Raw genomic sequence first — 15,994 nt, 5'->3', positions numbered from 1 at the left:
TTTTTTAGTATTATACAATAATTTCTGTCAAAAAGTCTGTGGAGGAGGGCATTATCCTTCTTTATCAGAGAGGTGTGATTAGGTGATAGATTGATTCTACTCATGTATTTTGTAATAAATCTGTTAATGGTTCTGCCCTATGGACCAAGTGTTTTATTTGATAAGATAACCTGACCATTTTATCTGCCCTTCAAAACCAGTATGTCAGAGCTTAGAAGAAAGTGGAAATATATTTCACGTAAGCTGTTTAAACTAACATAGCAATTGATATAATAAAAGAATGAAATAGATCAAAGGTATAGTTTACCTAGGGTTGTTATCATGCAAGTAGTTTAGAATCTTTTCCATGTATCAGGTCCCTATTCTTTCCCATCTTTTAGTCAGCCATCGAGTTTTACCCTTTAGTAACTCTTATTTAAATTTTTAAAAATAAATCTCTCTTCCTTTATCTTATGTACTACTATGTTCTGAAATAAATGTATTCCTTAATTTAATTAAATAAGCATTTCAGATTTGGAAAATTTGTGATATAATTTATCAGATTGTCCTAGACTACATGATTTGTTAGTCACCTATTAGACAAATAAGATATTATAATGTAAATCTGTAATACATAAGAAAAAGAGGGGAAAGAGTGGGGAATATATACAAGAACTATCAAATTTAATCTCTAGAACCCCTATGCATGAAAAAAATTCTGTCATCTGGAGGAAAACAAAGGGCAAGTCAGTTCAGTTCATGGAGCATTTATTATGGGAGATAGCAGTGACATTAGAATGAACACTGGTGATCTGGAGTCATAGAACTTCATTCAAACCCCTTCCTCTACTACTTAATACTGCGTTATAAAAGTCATTTAAACTCTTTGGCTCTCAACTTATCTTAGAAATGAGGAGTTGAACTAAATGATCTCTCAGGTATTATCTGATTATAAATCCTGTTCTTATATGTGCAAGACAGGGTGGTAGGCACTGAGGATAAAATACTGGGCCTGGAATCAGGAAGTCTGACCTTAAGTTCAAATCTGACTTTAGACACTTACTAGCTATGTGACCCTGGGCAAGTCACATAACCTTGTTTGCCTCAGTTTTCTCATCTGTAAAATGAACTGGAGAAGGAAATGGCAAACTACTCCAGTATCTTTGCCAATAAAACCACAAATGGGGTCACAAAGACTTGGACATGACTGAAAACAATTGAATTACATTAGAAACCGCACAACCTATAGATGTTCTTCTTAGAGGTAATATAAGCACATGTAGATAAGCATTTGTATTAGGAATAAAGGAAAAATCCAGACAAAGTCTTATAAAGAAATTTAAGAGGAGAGTGATCATTTTCTTTATCAAAATTCAGTAAATAAATGAATGAAAAAGCTTTTATTAGGTGCTTACAGTGTACTGAAAACTGTGCTAAGTCCAAGGATACAGATAGAAAAACAAGATAGTATTTGTTCTCAAGTAGCTCACCATCTAATTAGGGGAGGGCTTAGCAGCCAGATAGCCAAAAAGATCTGGCCTTCTTTAGGGAAAGAAGCAGAACATGATGAGACCAGGTAGACTTTAGATGAAATGACCATGGATATGGTAAGGCCTGGTGTAGTAGGCTGGGTAATGTAGCATATCCAAGTGCTGGACTTGTTAGAAGTGATTGGTTTGAATCTTGCCTTAGACCTTCTGTGGCTTTTGGGTATATTATGTAACCTCTGAGGACCTCAGTTTCCTCATCTGCAAAATAAAGCAATTGGACTTGATGGCCTCTTAAGTCTCTCCCATCTCTAAATATATAATCCTAAAATCCTATGATCTTATTGGAAGGATTGTAATTGGTACCTCCCCATTCATCCAAGTGGTATGAGTAGCCATGTCCCTAACCCATGTTTGTTGGGAAGGAGATAGTGTGCCCAAGGGTCAGAGTGGAGTGGGGAGTTCCATTGTTAGTGTGGAGACATTTACCATCTAGCTGGGAGGGGGATTCTAGAGGCTGAGAGAAACTGGGCAATTAAATTTGGAACAGGGGTAAGAAAGGGCTCTTTTACACTCACATGTTCCTTCTGGACCCTCTGTGACTGGTTGAGATCAGAGGAAGGGAGAGGGAAGAGGGAATGAAAGACTTCATTGAAGAGGAGGCAAGTGAACTGCACCTTAAAGGAAGAAGAGGATTTCTTTGAACTAGTAAAGATGACAAGGGAGCATGTTCCAGAAATGAGGACAGTCTGTATGAATGTAGAGAGGTTGGAGATTGCAGGATGATAAGGAACAACTAGAAGTAGCTCATTCTCACTTAAAGACATGCTTAAAGGAGACTAGGATGAAATAAGGCTGGAAAGGTAATTTGTTACCACTTAACTTGGGGAGGAGGGGGAGGAGAGAAGACTCAAACACGAAATAAGAGACACAGGCAGCTCATCCTTTTTTATTAAGAATTTCCTGAGGATTAGAATATTTGGGGAAGGTTGTGAACATCACAGTTAATTGAACAATTAAAAAAACATATTAGACATTACTCAAATCCATAGCAAACTTGGTCTAGGTAGGTGTTCCCTGAAGAGAAGTCATTTCTGAGAACAATACTAACTGACTCTTTGAGCAATTCACTTGCTTTTTCTGGATCTCAGTTTCCTCATCTGTAAAACTATCTTCCAGGATCCTTCTGCCTCTGACATTCCATGATTTTACAATTCATTAAAAACTATTCAGCACCTACTATGTGTAGAATATTTTATAGTATATACTGGGGGAGATAAAAAGTTTGCTGGACATGATTCCCGTCTTCCTTAGACCTAATAATTTAAGAGTTGTATGTGATACATATACAGATAATATTAGATAAAATTAAATGTAAATGCGTTAGGGAAGCATAAAACAAAATAGCTGGTCACTTGGGATGAGATCTTGTGTGTGTGTGTGCATGTGCATGCGTGTGTGTGTGTTTGCATGTGTGTATGTGGTGGGAAGGGGTTGGGACTAAAGATTGACAGAGAAGGAGGAGCTTTTCATTTAGGTTCTTAAAGGCTGGACAGGTATTCAGAAGATCATTAAGAGGTAGAGGGCAATCCAAAGAAAAGCAGTGTTGTAAAGCAGAAAAAGTGCTTTTACTCTATTTGGAGTCTGATGACCTGGGTTTTCATCCTGGCTCTGACACTACCTATTGCCCTTAGACAACTAACTGAAATCTTTCTGGGCTTCAGTTTCCATATCAGTAAAATTAGGAGCTTAAACTAAGGTTCTTTCCAGCTTTGATTATCAGGAAGTTGAACCTGGAAATGAACCAGGTTTTGTAGGGCCCAAGATAACCAGACAGAGTAGTTTTACATTGAGAAGCCACTGGAGATTTTTGCAAAAAGGCATAATGTGACAAGACCCATTGAAAAAAGATTAGGATGGGCTGGGGCAGGGGTAAATGAATTGGAGGAAGAGTATAGATAGGAAGATCTTTTAGTAGGTTATTGTAGTCTAGCCAGATTGTACTATGAGTTTTTGAGTGAGGGCAATGTGAACAGAAAGAGTTAAATAGTACTGATAAATTATAGAGGTACAATCAACAGAACTTGCTAACTGATTTGATATTAGAGATAAAGAAATAAAGAATCAAGATAACCACAACAATTCTAGTATGGGAGACTAGGAGAATGGTGGAGCCAACAACAGACATCCTCAAGTCAGAAGGAGAAATATGTATAGGGAAAAAGATAAATTAGGTTCAAGGTGCAGTATCTAAGTAGTGAAACCTAGTAGACAGTTGTTGACATGGTACTGGCATACAAAAGAAAGATCTGAGTATAGATTTGGAATTCTATTGCCAAGGCAATATTCACAGCACCAACAGTGACTATGAATATACTGGCATAGTTCTGAATTGGAAAATATAACAGACTCTCCATATAGAAGACAGAAGCAAAACATTATTCAGACACCAGAAAGCCAGATCCCAACATCAGAAAGCCATATCCCAACACCAGAAAACTGAATCCATCTTAGCAGCAAAGAATTTACTATACCTTATCACTGCAGGAAGCAACACCATCCCAAAGCTTTCCCCCTGCTTGGGCCTTTCCACAAACAAACATTCACATTCCTAGCTCTTTCCTTGCCTGTGTCCTCTCTCCTTCTATGTTCCAACTGCTTTAACTCATTTCCTATTCCACCTCTTCCTTCTCTACCAGTTCAGCAAAGTCCTCCCACCACAGGCTCCATGTGATTACATTCAGCCTATTAAGGGGCAGGGAAGATCTTCAAATTTTCTTAGGCCTATTAAGGGGCAAGGAAAATCTTCAAATTCCCATTACCATTACAGAGATGAACCTTGAAGACACGAGTCAATGAACTATTCAAGGAGAGATTGTGGAGAGAAGAGGGCAAAGGATAACTGAGAAATACTAACTTTAAGTGTTGAGGAAGAGCAGTAAAAGAGAGAGAAGAGGAGAATCAGGAGATTGTGGTGCCTCTGAAATCAAGAGAGGAAGAATTTGGTTATTGGCATTAAGTTTCATAGAGAAGGTGAGGCAGAGGACTAAAAAAAGGGCATTGCAATTAGTGATGATGGGAACATCAGTGACATTTTGAGAAAATAGTTTCTGTAGAGCTGTGGAGTTTGGAAGGCAGCTTACAAAGATTTGAGACAGTGGGTGGTGAAATGTTAGCATCTCAGGGTAGACAGCTTTTCCCCATTTGCCTGGGAAGGAGAACAAAAGGGCTGTCTACATAATTTGGTAGAAGAACCAAAGAAATGGGAACAAACCCATGGTGGTGAAGGAATTGAAGATGAGAGGAGAGGAGATCGTTACTCCATGAAAGTCCTGAAGGGAAAATGAGGGAATGGTATCAAGGGTGCTGCTAGGTAAGAATGAGGCTATCTCTTCCTTTCACTGGAGGGAAGTGAAGCAGTGTGTTAGAGTGCAGCATTGCAGTCAGAGCACCAGGATTCAGAACCTGGCTCTGGAACCTAGAGGAAGTTACTAAAGCTTTACTGGCTTAATTTTTTCCATCTGTAAGGTCCTTTTAAAATATATAAGCAATCATGTAACTGAGCTAATAAATTCATTTTATCCTGTATGTAATGGGAATGTCACAGAAGGTTTTTGAGTGGAGATTGGCGGTGAGCAACAAGCATTTATTAAATACCTGCTCTGTGCCAGGCACTGTGCCAAGTGCTTTACAAACATCTCATCTGATCTTCAAAACAGTCTTGGGAGGTAGAGGCTATTATTATCCCCATTATACAGATGAAAAAACTGAGACAGAGGTTAAATGACTTGCCCAGGGTCACACAAATACTAAATGTGAGACTGGATTTGACCCTAAGTCTTCCCGACTCCAGGCCCAATGCTTTATTCACTGTGCCACCTACCTGCCTCAGGGAAATATTATTGTCAGACCTCTTTAATAGGAAAGTTATTTTGTCACTTATTTGAAGACTGGACTTGAAATGTCATATATTAGAAGAAGGCAAGTTAGTAGGGTTTTACTTTGGTCCAGGTGAGAGGTAGTGGCACCGTGGGTTATGGCAGTGTGATTAGTAGAGAAAAGATGCTGAGACTTGAGTTCAAGTTCTGGCTCTTCCACTTGCTACTTATTGGACTTTGGTTTAAACTTTCTAGGTCTCAGTGTTTTCATTTGCATAAAATGAGTTTGAACTACATTGCCTTAAAGGTCAGTTTCACCTCTCAATCTATGACCTAGCTTTCTTTGATTGTAGAAGCCTAATATATAGTATGGACAAGGTTCCTGCCAAAGCTTTTTCAGAATTGGGTGAGCTGCTTTAGGAGATTTCCTTCTACAGGGACCTTTAAAGTAGAGCTTTGGTGGCACCCGATGGGAAATGCTGTAAAATAGATTCAGTGCTTTAAGTTAGATTGCCTGTTGGACAAGAATTTTTCTGAGATCCCTTCTAATTTATGTGAGGTTTAGCAGTTTGCCTTAAAATATTTGGATCTGACTGTGGTCAATAATTCCTTAATTTTTATTTCCATATTTTAGTTGTTTTCAGATCAATCAGTTTAAATCTTATTTATTTTCTTTTATGGTTTATGACTAGTTACAACTGCATAAGTAAATAATTGTTACTTTATGTGCTGTGTATGCTATGGAATGAAGAAGTTTGGGAAGCATTGGTCTATCTAATTGAATTTTCTATGTCATTAGTTTGCTTTAGGTAAAAAAGAATGATAATAAATGAAGGCTTCATTTGTATTAGTTACAAAATACTGATAATTCAGGTATTAATTCAATGGAAGAGCTACAGTGTGCTTATGCCATCGGAATTGTGGGTGTATGAAGTAAGGAGAAGACAATGTATCTGCTCTGACTTAGAGTTTACTAGGGGAAATGAGCCATATGTATGTGAAACAGTTGAAGAAAATCCGAGTGAGCTACTCTAACTGAAAGACAATAGAATTCAGAGAAAGGGAAAAGTCTATGTGATTAGCATAATCTGAGAAAGTTCGATTGTGACAGTTAAAACATTTCCCCTAACAAAACTGAATAACAAAATAAGTTTTTTTTTTTTTAAAGGGTTATGGACTTATATGGGATAGCAACTTGGTGGCAAAGACAAGAGGGAAGAGAGGGATAAAGACTTTTGACAGGCAGTCTGAGGAATCTGTACTTTTGTGAGAAAGGAGTCTTCTGAAAACAAAACCATGTGAAGACTTGGTATGTCAGTGGACAAAAGAAGAAAGAATTGTGAAAAATAGTGTGACGCAGACAGGCAAGTACTTTTAGTTCAGTAGACAGTATGGAGTTTTCCAAATGGATTTGTGTGCCTTAACAATTAATATCTATTTGCTCCTTTTTGTAGTTTTGAAAATATTTCTTTCCACTTAGAAACAACATGACAGTGAGCTGAGAACTGGACTTGAAGCCAAGAAGACTTGGGTTCAAGTCTTGCCTCTGAAACCTACTGGCTGGGTGATCTTAGGCAAGTTATTTAATTTCTCAACTACCTAGACAACTTTCTAAAACTATAAATTGTAGCGAATGTTCTTTGCTATATTGATAGAGGGAATTTCCATGTCCCGGTGTTTTCTATATCACTGAAATCATAGATTCAGTCCCCTTCCCTATCTTTGCCTTTCCATTTAGTACATATTACTTATATTTCAATATATCAAGACCCATTAATTTCATCATTGTGGTTATTTCCTCCATTGACATAGATTACATCCCCTTTTAGAATATTAGCCAATCTAAACTTAGCTAGGCTGGTCTTGGAACAACAGACATATAGGGCTCTCAGACAATAGACACACTGAAGATTGTGCTCAAAATCTTTCCGACTTGGTAGAAGGTGCCTGAGGTTGTATTCTACAACATAGATTTTGAGAACTTAGGATCTCTTCCATACCATGATAAGGCAACATTCTTGGTGATGATAATTAACCACAAACTGACAACAAGAACTAAATAATCATAACTATTTTAAACATAGCCTTTAAAAATGACTATATTTGACATCACGTTCACTGTATAGATTTGGTGTAAATAGCTCTTTAAAAGCACTTATTCAATCTGGTGCATTTAGCAATAATTACCACTTCATATATATAGTTAAAATAGTGAAAGAGAAGCCCAACCCTCCCTTTTATCTCCTAGCAGTTATCTCAGTGATAGAAGAACATGTGCCTTCATTAGGAAGGCAGTTGCAGAAAAACAGATCCATCTGATCTATCCAGTCCAGAATGGCAAGAGACTGTAGCCTGAAGTTCCTGGAGGCTGTCAGAAAGAGGCCCTAATAGATGGAGGCAGAAAAAGCTTTTGTCAAAATATACCATTACTTTATATTAAAAACTATAGGAAAAAAATGACCATTCCTTATTATAGTGAGTAGTATATCAATCAATCGATAACATTTACTAAGAGCCTACTGTGTCAGGCATTGTGCTAATGACTGGGGATATAGAAAGAGGCAAAAGAGTCCCTGCCCTCAAGAAACTTATAATCTAATGGAGGAGACAACATGCAAACAAATACATTCAAAGTAAACTATATATAGGACAAATAAGAAATAACTAATGGGGAAGGAATTAAGAGGGTTTGGAGAAGGCTTCTTGTGAAAGGTGGGATTTTAGTTGGGATTTAAAGAAGCCAGAGAGGTCACTAGTTGAGCAAAGGAAAAAGTGCCCATAGTTGAGAGATGTTATCTTGTTCATGAAGCATAGGAGGCCATTGTCACTGGATTGAAGAGTATGTGTCAAGGGATTAAGATGCAAGAAGACTGGAAGGGTAGGAGGAGGCTAAATTGCGAAGGGCTTTGAACTTCAGATAGAGCATTTTGTATTTTCTCCTGGAGGTGGTAGAGTGCCATTGGAGGGGGTGGGATGGGTGTATGAATCATGATCAGACCTGTGCTTTAGGAAAATCACTTTGTTGTCTGACTGGAGGATGGATTGGAATGTTGAGAGATGTGAGGCAGGCACATCCTCCAGCAGGCTACTGCAATAATACATGTATGATGTGATGGGGGCCTGCACTAAAGGGGTGGTGATGTCAGAGGAGAGAAGGGGACATAATAAATTTTGCAGAGGTAAAATTGATAGGTCTTGGTATCTGTCAAAAACTACCATTATCCATAATGGAGAAATGCTAGAGGCTTTTCAAATGAAATAAGAGATGTAGCAAGGAGATCCATTCACAACACTATATATTTGATATAATCCTAGAAATGACATCTGTAGCAGTAAGTCTCGACTTAGTGCTCAGGTGCCCACATGGACACTTTTTTCCATGTTTCCTCCAGGGATTTGGATCATAACCCATGTTGTCTGGTCATCCTATGCAACTCTTACTTGTTTTCTTCCACAAGCTCACCCAAGGAGGTTCACCCAATGTGCTCAAAACTTTCTGTGCTTTTGTCCAGCATCTTCTATCAGTAGAACACTGGCTGTCTACCTGTCATCCAGGAGAAGGCGGAATGGAAGGGAGAAGAATAAGCATTTATTAAGCACCTTCTCTATACCAGGCACTGTGCTAAACGTTTTACAAATATTATCTCATTTCATCCTCACAACAACCTTGGGAGGCAGGTGCTATTATTATCCTTTTTTTACTGATGAGGAAAATGAGGCAGATGAGCAAAATGCCTTGCCCAGAGTCACATGGCAACATGGTGATCTGGTCACAAACACAGCAAGTAAAATAAATTAAAGGGGTCACTGACTGCCAACCCCTAGTGGAGATAGACCCTCATATAGCTAATAAGACTGGATTTGATAAAGCTGGATATGGACTACTTTAGGCCCAGCATACTACCTAGCTACCTACCATGTTAAATTTAATAATGATGTAATTAGTTAACATTTATATAATACTTAAAGGTTTGCAAGATACTTTTATGTGTATTATTTCATTTTATTCTCACAATAACCCTTGGAGGTAGTTACTATTATTCTACCTATTTCATAGGTGAGGAAACTGAGACAAAGAGTGACTTGCTCAGCTTCACACAGCTAATATCTAAGGCATAACTTGTACTCAGCTCTTTCTGACTCAAAGTTCAGTACTCTCTACTCTATCACCACCTGTCTCTAATAATATATACTTTAAAAAATATTTCCAGACAGTAGAGAATTAGGTTTTATATACATGGCTTTTTTTTGTTGTATTTTTTTTTTTTGGAGGGGGGGAGGTAGGGCAGTTGGGGTTAAGTGACTTTCCCAAGGTCACATGGTTAGTTTTTGTGTTGAGTGTCTGAGGTCGGATTTGAACTCAGGTCCTCCTGACTCCAGGACCAGTGCGCTGTGCCACCTAGCCGCCACTATGGTTCTTTTTAAAAAACTCCTTTCCATATAAAGGAATGTTCATATATGTTGAATAGTTTTGTCATATTCATAATGATATAAAATAAAATTTAAAAATAACCAATGCAAATTTTGTAGTATAAATTTGCAAAAGTTTGCAAAACAGTTAACATTAATTCATTGAACAAAGTTCATTTTATTTTTCTATATTTGCATTTATCAGCACATTTATATTGTATTACTATTTTTAAGGCATGGGGTAAAATAGACTATTGGATTATTTTCTGCCTTGTGCATCATCTTCAGATTGTCAGATAAATTTCCATTACCTTGTTCTTCTAAATTATAGGCAATCAAGAGAACAAAAAGATCATAAATGCCTGTTTTAGTCCCTTGGGTAAGTCTGCAATTTTAATGGCTAGGAAAAAATGGAACCCTTACAATAAAGTGTCATAGAAAGTGTTTCTGTCTCTTATAGTGAGGTGTTTTTTAATGCATCATACTTCTGACAATAACTTTACCTGACAAACACTTCGTTTTCATTTTCTTTGTAGTATAGCCAAATTGATATTTCAAATTGAAAGCATTTTGAATTTCATTTCCTTTGAGAAATTTAAAAAGAAAATTTATATAAAAAGTTGTGTAATGGATATAGATACAACACTGTTTTTTTTTACATTCTTAACTTAATTATTCAAATTTAATTTTCAAATCCTGTATGACTATTTTTGGAGAAGAGGATTTTGGGGTTGGAAGGGGACTTGAGAGATTATATACTTATACATCTCTTGTTTTCCAGAACTGAGTCCCAAAAGGAGGAAATGACTTGCCTATAATTATGAAAGGTCCTAAAATTAGCTTGTACTTTCCTGTTAATGTGTTATATCTCCCTAGCCAAATATAAGCTACTTGGGGGCAGGGACTTCTTTTTTGGAGAAAGGGGTCTTTATATTCCCAGGATATACATGCACACACACACACATGCATACACACACATTCAACACACTCACTAAGGCAGAATGTGAATTTATGTATTCTGAACTGTGTTTTGTCCCCTCTTTAGCATATTTCCTCTCTATGCAAAGAGTGTATAAAATTTGGAAAGAATAAACCACTTTGCTACTTACAATTCTGAGACAAAAAGAAATCTTTTAATACAATTATAGTACATCTGAACCTTCCAGACTTTGCTTATTGTCTTTTTATATTACCCATTACCCATATACTAGGTTCACATGTGAGTATTTACCTTTCAGTGGACTCATTTTTTTCTTCTGAGGAATGGGGTTTTTATAATGATCTACAGGGGTTCAGAATCACTAGAATGTGTAGGGTATCACCAGGTGTGAGAATGTTCATCATTGAGTGGAAGGTGCCACTCCTTTTCCCAGATGAGGCTGGAGATTGGACTGCAGACAAGTGAAGTAAGGGAGGGATGGAAGGCCTAGAGTCAATCCACTGACTTTCCTTTTCCCTCAAGGGTCAGGTGCAGCAGGAGATGGAAAGCCTGAGGTCCAAAGGAAGCTTCTTTCTCCTTGTACTGGAAGTTCTCCACATCCTGTTGGGAGATGAGGCTAGCATCAGGAAGTGAAAGTTGCCTTTTGCTGGCACAGATGAAAAGCCTGTTGGACCTCATCTCCTTCCCTCAGGGAAAGGTGCAACAAGAGATGGAAGGTGGTCTGTGAGAGGAAGGTCTTTCTTCTCCTTGTGTGTAGAAATGGAAGTGAAGATGTTTTAGCTCTGTAGAAACATACATACATGCATACTCTGTAGAAACTTGTTTAAGAGACGGGCAAACTTGAACAGAACATGTAGGAGCTAAGAGAACAAATAAAACATGGGCTGGAAACAGGTTAGACAGTAAAGGGGGAATAAAGAGACATGAAAGGGAAAGAATTTTCATGGATTAGAGGAAATATTTGTCATGAGAATGTCACTCATTTCCATACCACTCCCATTTTTATTCTTGCTGTTTCCTGTTGCCTGAGGGATATAGCAGCAAACAGGACATAATGTTAAAGTGAAGGTGATAATAGAAAGTTACCTATAAAATTTCACCCTGTTTGAGGGCAGAGGCTCATAGATCAGAGACTGGGAAAAGCACTGATTGTCAGATTGGTTTAGTCATTTAAAAGTCTTATCTTTTCATTTGAAGTAATTCACAAAGGTCCTTTACTGTAGGGATTTTGAAAACCTTTAGAAAAGTTTTAGAAATTACAAATAATTTCATCCAATTATATACATACATATGTATGTGTGTGTATATATATACATATTTATACATCTATTTGTGTATGTGCATGTGTATGTATATATAGTTCTTGGCTTTGGTAGGGTGCTGTTTATAATAACCTCTGCTTAAAAACTTAAAAATTTCTCTATCATAATTTCATTTTCCTATTGATTTTGGTAAACAGCATTTGAAGATGCACTTAGTTTGAAGTATATCAAGTGGTAGGATGGTATATACTTGAATAACCCTTTACCTTGACCTACTGTGTGATATGTTAGCTATAATGTAATAAATGATTTTAAATAATCTTAAAGAGAGCTTTTATATGAATTTAAAAAGTAAAACCATTTAGGAACAGCTTACAAGAGTAATTATCTGAGGTGCAAAAGGAAGAATTGATACAGAGAAATTAGATGGGGGAGGAGGGCAGGTAGTTTTGGTAACCTACTTTCATTGGGAATGGGTTTAAGGGGGAACAATACATATTTATTTAGAAGAGTATGAAAGTCTTCTAAATTCAGAAGAAATAAAACAGTAGGGGCATAGGGAATGGGGGAGAGGACAAGGGAAGGATCTTTAGAAGGGAGGGTGAGGGAATAGGTGAAATAGGGACATGGAAGGGTTTTTAGATTAATGGGAATGGAAGGATAGGGGAGGGATTCTTGGAGGGGGGTAGGCAAGTTATAGAATGGCAAGGTAGTAGGTAGAAGTAAAGCAGAGGAGGCAGGAGGGATACGAAACAAGAGATAATCATATATAAAAAACAAATATTAGGAGTAGAGTAGATTTGGGAAAGTACATATCTATATATGTATATATATATATATATATAGCTATAGAGAAACATCTAAACTTTATTGTAGTCTTCTGGGGGGAAGTTGACAGGAGGGGGAAAAAGAACAGAATAAAAAAGTGCACAGCAGAGAACAAAAGAAAACTCATAAGAAAGCAAAGATGAACAATTCTCAACACGAATATTATTTATCATATAGACTTTCTTGAAATGAAAATTATTGTTACATATTTTGAATCCTCTCTTATGTTCTGCAATGTATACATACATACATACCATGCTTTTTTTTTTTCTTTCTAACTTTGTATTTAAGTTCATGATATGTTTTTGTTTCTTTTCTCTATTCTGTATTTGTGTTATGGTGTTTGAATCTAAAATAAAATTTTGGAAAAAAAGAGCTTTTAGGGGGAAGGGATTGACTGTAAAAGTAAATATGTACCTATTTTTTTCTTTTAAAAAGACTTTCCATAATCTGATTGCAACTTAAATTTTTTTAAAATTAATTAATTTGTTTACTTTTAGTTTACAACATTCAGTTCCACAATCCCTTGAGTCTCAAATTTTCTCTGCCTCCCTCTCCTCCCATGGTGGCATGCACTCAAATATAGGATCTACAGATAAGTTCACATTAAACATTAGTTAGGTTGTAAAGAAGAATTATAATGAATGGAATGAACAATGGGAAAGAGGAAACAAAACAAGAAAAAGAAAGAGAGCAAGTAGTTTGCTTCAATCTGCATTCAAACTCTGTAGTTCTTCCTCTGGGTATGGACATCTCTTTCCATCATGAATGTTTTGGAGTTGTCTTATAACCTTACATTGTTGAGAGGAGCTCAGTTTATCAAAGTAAGTCATCACACATGCGTTGTGTCTGTAATTGTGTACAAATTTCTCCTGGTTCTGCTCTTCTCGCTCAGCATCAATTTATATGAGTCTCTCCAGGTTATTTTGAAATCTGTCTGCTCCTCATTTCTTATAGCACAATAGTATTCCATTACATTCATATACTACAACTTGCTCAGCCATTCCCCAATTGATGGACATCCCCTTGATTTCCAATTCTTTGCCACCACAAAAAGAGCTGCTATAAATATTTTTGTATATATGGTTCCTCCTCCCACTTCTATGATCTCTTTGGGATACAACCCTAAAAGTGGTATTGCTGGGTCAAAGGGTACGCATTTATTTATAGTCTTTTTTTCCAGATTGATCTCCAGAATGGTTGAATCAGTTCACAACTCCACCAGCAATGCATTGTATTCCAATTTTTCCACATCCTCTCCAGCATTTATCATTTTCCTGTTTTGTCATCTTAGCCAATCTGACCAGTGAGATGTTGTACCTCAGAGCTGTTTTGATTTGCATTTCTCTAATCAATAGTGATTTAGAACATTTTTTTCATATGTATATAAATATCTTTAATTTCTTCTTCTGAAAACTGCCTGTTCATGTCTTTTGACCATTTATCAATTGGGGAATGACTTATATTCTTATAGATTTGACCCAGTTCTCTGTATATTTTAGAAATAAGGCCTTTATCAGAGATACTGGTTGTAAAAATTCTTTCCCAATTTCCTACTTCCCTCTTAATCTTGGTTACATTGGCTTTATTTGTAGAGAAACTTTTCAATTTAATGTAATAAAAATTATCCATTTTGAATTTTATAATGATCTGTAACTCTTGTTTGGTCATAAAATCTTGCCTTCTTCATAAATCTTACAGGTAAACTATTCCTTGCCCTCCCCGATTGCTTACAATGTCAACCTTTATACCTAGATCGTGTACACATTTAGAATTGATTTTGGCATACAGTGTTAGATATTGGTCTATGTCCAGTGTCTGCCATGCTATATTCCATATTTCCCAGGAGTTTTTGTCAAATAGTGAGTTCTTATCCCCAAAACTGGGGTCTTTGGGTATATCAAACAGTAGATTACTATAGTCATTGACTGCTGAGTCTTGTGTACCCAATCTATTCCATTGATCGACTATTCTATTCTTCAGCCAGTACCAAATAGTTTTGATGAGTGCTACTTTATAATACAGATTAAAATCTGCTATGGCTATGCCACCTTCTTTAGCATTTCTTTTCATTAATTCCCTTGATATTTTGGACCTTTTGTTCTTCTAGATGAATTTTGTTACTATTTTTTCTAGCTCTCTAAAGTAATTTTTTGGTAGGTTGATTGGTATGGCACTAAATATGTAATTTAATTTTGGTAAAATTGTCATTTTTATTATAATAGATCGACCCAGCCATGAGCAACTGATTTTTATCCAATTAGTTACATCTGACTTTATTTGTGTGAAAAGTGTTTTGCAATTGTGTTCATGTAAGTCCTAGGTTTATTTTGACAGGTAGATTCCCAAATATTTTATAATGTCTATAGTAACTTTAAATGGGATTTTTCTTTCTATCTCTTGCTGTTGGATTTTGTTAGAAATATATAGGAATGCAGAGTATTTATGTGGGTTTATTTTATATCCTGCAACTTTGCCAAATTTATTTATTATTTCTAGTAGTTTACTTGATTCTCTAAGTATGCCATCATATCATATACAAAGAGTGATACCTTAGTCTCTTCTTTGAATAATTTGATTCCTTTAATTTCTTTGTCTTCTCTTACTGCTACTGCTAACATTTCTAGTACTAAATTGAATAAGAGGAGTGATAGTGGACATACTGATCTTATTGGAAATGCTTCTAGCTTATCCCCATTACATATGATACTTGCTGATGGTTTTAGATAGATGCTACTTATTATTTTAAGGAAGACTCCCATTTATTTCTATACTTAACAGTGTTTTTAATAGGAATGGGTGTTATATTTTGTCAAAAGTCTTTTCAGCATCTGTTGAGATAATCATATGGTTTCTGCTAGTTTTGTTGTTGATATGATATGATCATTTGTACTGATAGTTTTCCTAATATTGAACCATCCTTGCATTCCTGGGATAAATTCTACCTGATCAAAGTGTATTATTCTAGTGATAAGTTGCTGTAGTCTTGTTGCTAATATTTTATTTGAATTTTTTGTATCTATATTCATGAGGGAGATTGGTCTATAATTTTCTTTCTCTGTTTTATCTCTTCCTGATTTTGGTATTAGTACCATATTTGTGTCATAAAAAGAATTTGGTAGGACTCCTTCTTCACTAATTTTCCCAAATAGTTTGTAGAGTATTGTAATTAAATGTCCTTTAAATGTTTGATGAATTCGCTAATAAATC

At 36.2% G+C, this 15,994-nt stretch overlaps 1 protein-coding gene across 1 annotated transcript in view; it reads left to right on the top strand.

Moving 5' to 3' along the window:
• The window catches only part of NSMCE2 (NSE2 (MMS21) homolog, SMC5-SMC6 complex SUMO ligase), a 284,003-nt gene that overhangs the window by 85,051 nt on the left and 182,958 nt on the right, over positions 1-15,994 (top strand). The window lies entirely within an intron of this gene.

Source organism: Petaurus breviceps, unplaced genomic scaffold, assembly GCF_028583685.1.
Source record: "Petaurus breviceps papuanus isolate PSGF00001 unplaced genomic scaffold, PetGlider_PUasm1.0 98, whole genome shotgun sequence".
NCBI lineage: Eukaryota > Metazoa > Chordata > Mammalia > Diprotodontia > Petauridae > Petaurus > Petaurus breviceps.
This window is presented reverse-complemented; position numbering and strand designations above follow the sequence as displayed.